We start from the raw sequence: 6,000 nt of genomic DNA on the forward strand, positions 1-6,000 counted from the left end.
TTTTCCTCTCGGGGGGGGGCACTTTGTTTCTAAGCTCAGGACAGTGGAGCACTATAATTTCAAGGCTGTTGGTTAAGAAACCCCATGAAACCTATAGTGATCACAAATTAAAAATTTTACAGATCACTATTCTACCTTCCATAACTTTATTATCTGTTAAATTAAACAAAAGGAGAAGTTTGAAAGAAAAAATACTTCTTTCCAACTCAGATTCCCTCCAGCGTGTTTGCATCAAGATCTTGGTAACGTGTATAGGTGTTTCTGGTCCTCTTGGGGCTACAGAGTGGGAAGCAGCTAACAGTCAAGTGGCGTGCGCAGAGGTAATACAGAGCAGGCCATATAACCTACTTCCAGTAGGTCTGCTGGCAGACTAGGCAGATCTGAGAGAAAGATTTTGGGTGATACAGAGATCAGGAGAGTGTACCTCATTGTCACACCTTAAAACCAAAATCTCCCATGTAGTATTTCAGGTTCTAGCCTACCCCCTCACACTACTTACTCCCCCAGCAAGGTTCAGGTTCAGAAACCGGCAGGTGAGTTGCTATAACCTTGTTTTGGGGAGGGCGGGGTGGGGGTGCTACTCTCCTAATGGCTCTGGGTTACACCTTTGATTATAGGTCACCTTAAGATCAAATGTTTGTAACAGATGCCTTGTTATCACATTATTAATAAAAAGCACATACACCACTGAGATGATGTCTTTTAGTGTTGTGCTACTTTTTCTTTTTTTACATGCCTCCTCACTCAACACCAGTGAACACCCAGTTCAGAAGCCTGCCAGGTCTGCTTACAGGTGTGCCAGCCTTCTGGCACGCTACGTGTACTCTATTAGTCTGGTTTAAGTGAGAGTTTTGCTAGCATTAGTATCACTAAAGCACAGTTCATTGCTTTATTTAGTGCTCCTTCCTGCAATGCTAGTCACTACTCTTACCCTGGCCATACTTAATAGCCAGTTTGATCTCAACTTCCAGTACTGTTCCTATTACATAAGAATTTATTAGGCAAAAAACAGCCTTCTAAATGAACAAGAAAATCAAAACCCACTGCTGACTTTTGAGAAGAGCCAAAGGAATGATGAGTTAATTATATCTAGACTTCTTTTTCTTGGCTTAAGTTCAAACCCAAGTGAAAACATAACAAGGTGAAGTTTATTCCTGGGCTAAGGAGGCAGAGCCCAGTGTATTAGCTCCTTACCCCCCTTGGCAGGTCTGTGAAGCAGGGAACCACCACATTTTTCCCACTATTAATAGTGCTGAAGGGGGATGTGCTGCTCAGTTTTATTCCAAAGCAGCTACTCAGTTCATCCTGCAATGTACTCATTCCTTCCTAGCCCCAGTTTTCAGAGCATAATTCTTCACTCTGTTGTTGCTTGCCTCTGCGTTTGTATGATGTCCATAGCGTATTCCCATGTCCGTTGAAAACTATGCTCTTAGCTGCAGCTTTGCAAGGCTTTGTCACCTCAGCAGCCCAGATGATTTCATTAGCTCGCCACGTCCTCTCTACCACATCGCAGAGCAAAGTATGATGGACAATTGAAGGCAATTGTATTTAAAAAAATTCAGTGGAGCACTAAAAAATTAGATAGATTGTATTTTTCGTTGTTGAAGCACATTAATACAAGAGGACACATTCAAGCCATTTCCATGAATCCTAAAGCTGTTCATTTTTAATTTTTTAAATAAACTTGGCTTTGTCACTCTGCTTTCACTGCTGGTGTTGTTTCCTTTAGTATTTAGTAATTCTAATTTGTGCACAGCAGTTTCTGTCACTGCAGATTGTGCTGAGCATAGTTTACAGTTTGTCTCAATTATTTCATTATTACCTTGACTTAGTGAGCCATTCCTGAGCAGAAACACAAGTCCTCTCATCTCTTGGACCCTCAGAAAAATGTAAACCCACATGTCCCTCTGCTGCTGCCCACACCTGGAGCCCTGCTCTTGCACAAGGTAAAAGCTGTTCTGACATAACTAATTGGCGTTTTTTTGAAGGGGAGTGGGAGAGGGGAAGGTGGGGAACAGATGTGGTGACCTTCTCTGCACTTACACCAATGTCCTTTTTCCCCCAACTTAACCTGATACCACTTGGGCAGCTCTATAGCTGCATCTCTACTGCAGATGCCTAAGCAGCTGGACATCACGCAGGTCTGATGTTCCAGCTGGTTTTAAAAGGTCTTCAGCTCTTTTGAAAAGGCATTTGGTAGTTTTTATTTTCTGTGGATCTCCACAATTGAAGCATTTAAGAAAAATATACAGCAAGCTCTTTAGTGAGCTTTTAGAAGTTTTATTTTTGAAGAAATTATTTGGAAGTCTTTACCAGTAGTTGACAGTAAAATTCCATGTGGTCATACCTGCTGGTTTTGCTTCCAGGTACTACTTATCCCTTGTGTACTTCTCTTGGTTAAATTTTGGAGACTTGCCAATTTGTATATTCTATATTTGGCTCAGGAAAATAAGGAGATAAATAAAACCCATTGCCTCAGGTTGGATTTAAAAAAAACAAAAGCCATGCATTTGAAGAGGCAGAAAGGGACTGATATACGTGTGTGTGCAGGAGAGGAAAGAAGTCTTGGGCCCTGGAATGAGGAGAGAAGTGAAGGTGGTAAGCAGAGGTGGTACTTTTGGAAGAGGACATGGAAGTTGTTGAAACTCCAGAGACACAAGGGCTTGATAAAATGGTGCTGGACATCTTCATGTTGTAATGAGACCAGCATTTTGGATTCAGCAACTGAATGGTGCCTGTTCTCTGCCTCACAGCCTTCCAACCCCCTGAATCCCAACAGCCTTGAAAAGCCCCATTTACCTTCTTCATCTTGCCAGTCCTGGCCAGCAGCTCTTGGTGGTCACTTGAGGCACAAGTGACTCTCCCCAGCCCTCTCCTGGGCTCCCACGTCCATTCTTACTCTACAGAGGCTCCTCTGCATCCCACTGAATTTTGCCTGTAACACTGGTTATGCACAACGGTTCAGAACCCGCTTTCTCTGTAATAACCCACTGAAACCACCGGGGTGCTGGGAAGACAAAGTTCCCATAATAAGAGCAGTCATCTGAAATTGTGCAATAGGCTGCAATTTAAAAGCACATTACTAGAGCAATTAAATAATGATTAAAAATCAAGCAGATAACACTATACACTTCATTTTTGTTTTCCCTGGGAGATCATTAGAACTGGCTTACTCTTTCTCCTAAGATGGTTAGTGGGCTTGGGTTTTTTTCAGAACTACTTCTTAAAGCGAAGGAAATGCACTAGCACGGTTGAAAAAATCTTACGGATTTTGTGTTGTACACTGAAAGTGGATTGCTGCAATGAAAAATATCACTTTCAATGAATAAACCGCAACTCTGTGGAAACTTTTTTGGGATGAAGAGAAACAAAATGTATCCAAAGCAGAAAAGGCTTAATAGTTATGTAAAAACAAACCAGGAAAATGTGTCAAAGCCCCTGCTGTCTACCATCAACAGGAGAAACTTGCTGCTATGCTCAAAGGAATTGAAAGCTGAGGAGCTAATTTTTGATTCCAGCATACAAGAAGTAGTTACGGTGAAAGCTTGAAGTGCAAGAGATGGATCTAGCAATTTTATTTTTCAGGAGCTTTTTACAGGATAGGAAATATTCATTTTCTACTTCCTGATGGTGAAAATGACTGCATTTAAGCAGGCAGGAGACTACAGAGATGCTGTGTCATGCAGGATGATGTTTCCTCTGGACTCAGTTTTCTATCAGCCTGGCCATTTTAGACCCATTGACTTTTCTGCTGTGGTTCTCAATTATTTTTACAGAAGACAGCAAATGATTTAACAGCAGCTGAAAACAGTCACGTACCTCATTAGCTGTGGGGGAGGCTGTGCCTTTTTGGCCCTGCTCTTTCATGGAGGCAGGGGGGCAGGGTGTTAAGGGAGCTGGTGCTAACTGCTCCAGCAAGCCTGCTGGTAGGCATTTTCTCTGCTTAGTTCCCAGAACTCCCTTATTAGATGGAAACAGCATAGGAAATCGCTCCCATACTTTCAAAATACAGAACAGAGCACCATGCTCTATTTGCCCAACTAGTCAGCACGGCTGAGGGGATGGGAGAAAGGAAAAAAAGTAACTTTTTTTGTGTTTTTTTCAGCTTCTCTGGTGACAAAAGACCATCATTCAAAGGAACGATTTCTCCAGGAAAGCAGAATTTCCCTGGAGTAAAGGCTTTACAAGGATCAAGGAAAAAACAGCAAGAGGCTCTTTTATGCCTTCCAGTCTTTCTGTGAACCCGATCTAGTCCTCTGTTTTATCTGTCCTAAACTTGCTTGTAATTGCAGATTATCTAAGTATAAATTTTGCGTTATTCACCCAGCTGTTATTTTACAGCAACCGATGCACATACCGGAAGCCTTCCTAACAGTAAGTTGCACTGATCGATTGTTCCATACTACTTATTTTATTGGAGGTACTAAGGGCTTCACCTAGCAAGCTGCAAAGCCGAAACCCTCAGTGATGCCTCTCAGAGCTTGGATAGGCAGCAAACCATTCCTACTGCTGCTACCTGTGTAGATATTTTACGTGCAAAAATGTTCCTCTTGTAGAGGAAAGGGAATAGACACTATAGATGTCACGTTGTACGCAGTTGGTACCTAGTCACACATTAAGAGTCAAGCTGGCATGGCAGGCTATTTAAGCACCAGCAACTGATGATGTGGCTGCTTTCACAGATTTTGTAGTTTGCCCTTTACTGTCAGGTGTGGGAATGGGCTTGCTTAGACTAACACCTCTTCTTATTGTCCATCATCTGACACACTGTAACCACACTGTGCAGACTCTGTGTCCTTCAGAGAAGCCACAGCTCATAGAACGTTCAGGAGTTTAATTGGGAGTGGCTCCACAGGGGTGGTTGGCTTCCTTGTCAGCAAGGTTAGCCAAGAAAGGAGGAGAGGAACCACTGAATCCCTTCCTCACAACTTCCCAGCATTATTTGTATGCAGCAACCAAGTAACCCACCTGTACCATTGCCTTCTGATCCATGTTTTAATTTCCATCTATCCTATTTTCATATCATTTGATATCTATGCTTTTCCCCAGCATTAGCTTCCTGTCTTCTTTCCTGAACGCTATTTTTCTTTAAACAAAAGGACAACATACAGGTTTTTAGCATCTCCACCCCCATTTCCCAAGATCCTGTTTCACTTCAACTTCTCAAAACACAACAAAAGAACAAGGAGAAATGCTGCATGGCTAGCTCAACAGTCAGGCTAAATCAGCACAGCTATTTTGAGTTCAGTGGTAAAATATCCCCTTGACAGTAGTTACCATAGTCCTTCCTCTGTAGCAGCTCTCTAAAAATGTTATCCCTCATTCAGGCTGGCTAAAACTGATCACTCACCTTGAAGTTTGCTTTTGAACAGGTAGAAAGCACACCACCAGTAAACAGATGCTCCCCAAAAGAAAATATGTCTTCCTTGCCCTTTCTTCTTGCTGCATTTCAAACAACCTGTCTTTATTTAGGCATGTCGGGGCCAACTGTAAAATACCAAAATACAAAAAATGAAAGTTATTAATACAGCAATCCAAAGGGCAAAAAGCTTATTGGTAGTATGAGCTATTGAGTCATGTGGGTGGTGATGACACATCCTCAAGCACTCTATTACCATAATGCCTGGGCTGAAGACTCCATTAATTTTCTGCATCACCAACAGCTGAGGACCAAAGCTGACAGCCAATAATACATGAGTCCAGTGTAAGGAAAATACACGCACAAACAAACCTTCCCATCACCTCCTAAAATATTAGCATCAAAATATAAAAGATCAGAAAACATGTGGCAAAAGAAGGAACACGAAGAAAATTGTTCCTAAGAGCCCTTATGATATTGTCTTTCAGAAACGTTATATTTCAGCTCCCAAGCAGCCGTACATTTATCTTTTTCACTACTAAGTGAATTCTGAGGGTCTGAATGTGCTAATATAAATTCATGTACTTCCATTTTTTTCAAGGTATCAAAGGAGAGAAAGTGAGCAGCTCTTCCTGTGGTTT

This window comes from Charadrius vociferus, unplaced genomic scaffold (assembly GCF_000708025.1).
Source record: "Charadrius vociferus isolate BGI_N301 unplaced genomic scaffold, ASM70802v2 scaffold611, whole genome shotgun sequence".
NCBI lineage: Eukaryota > Metazoa > Chordata > Aves > Charadriiformes > Charadriidae > Charadrius > Charadrius vociferus.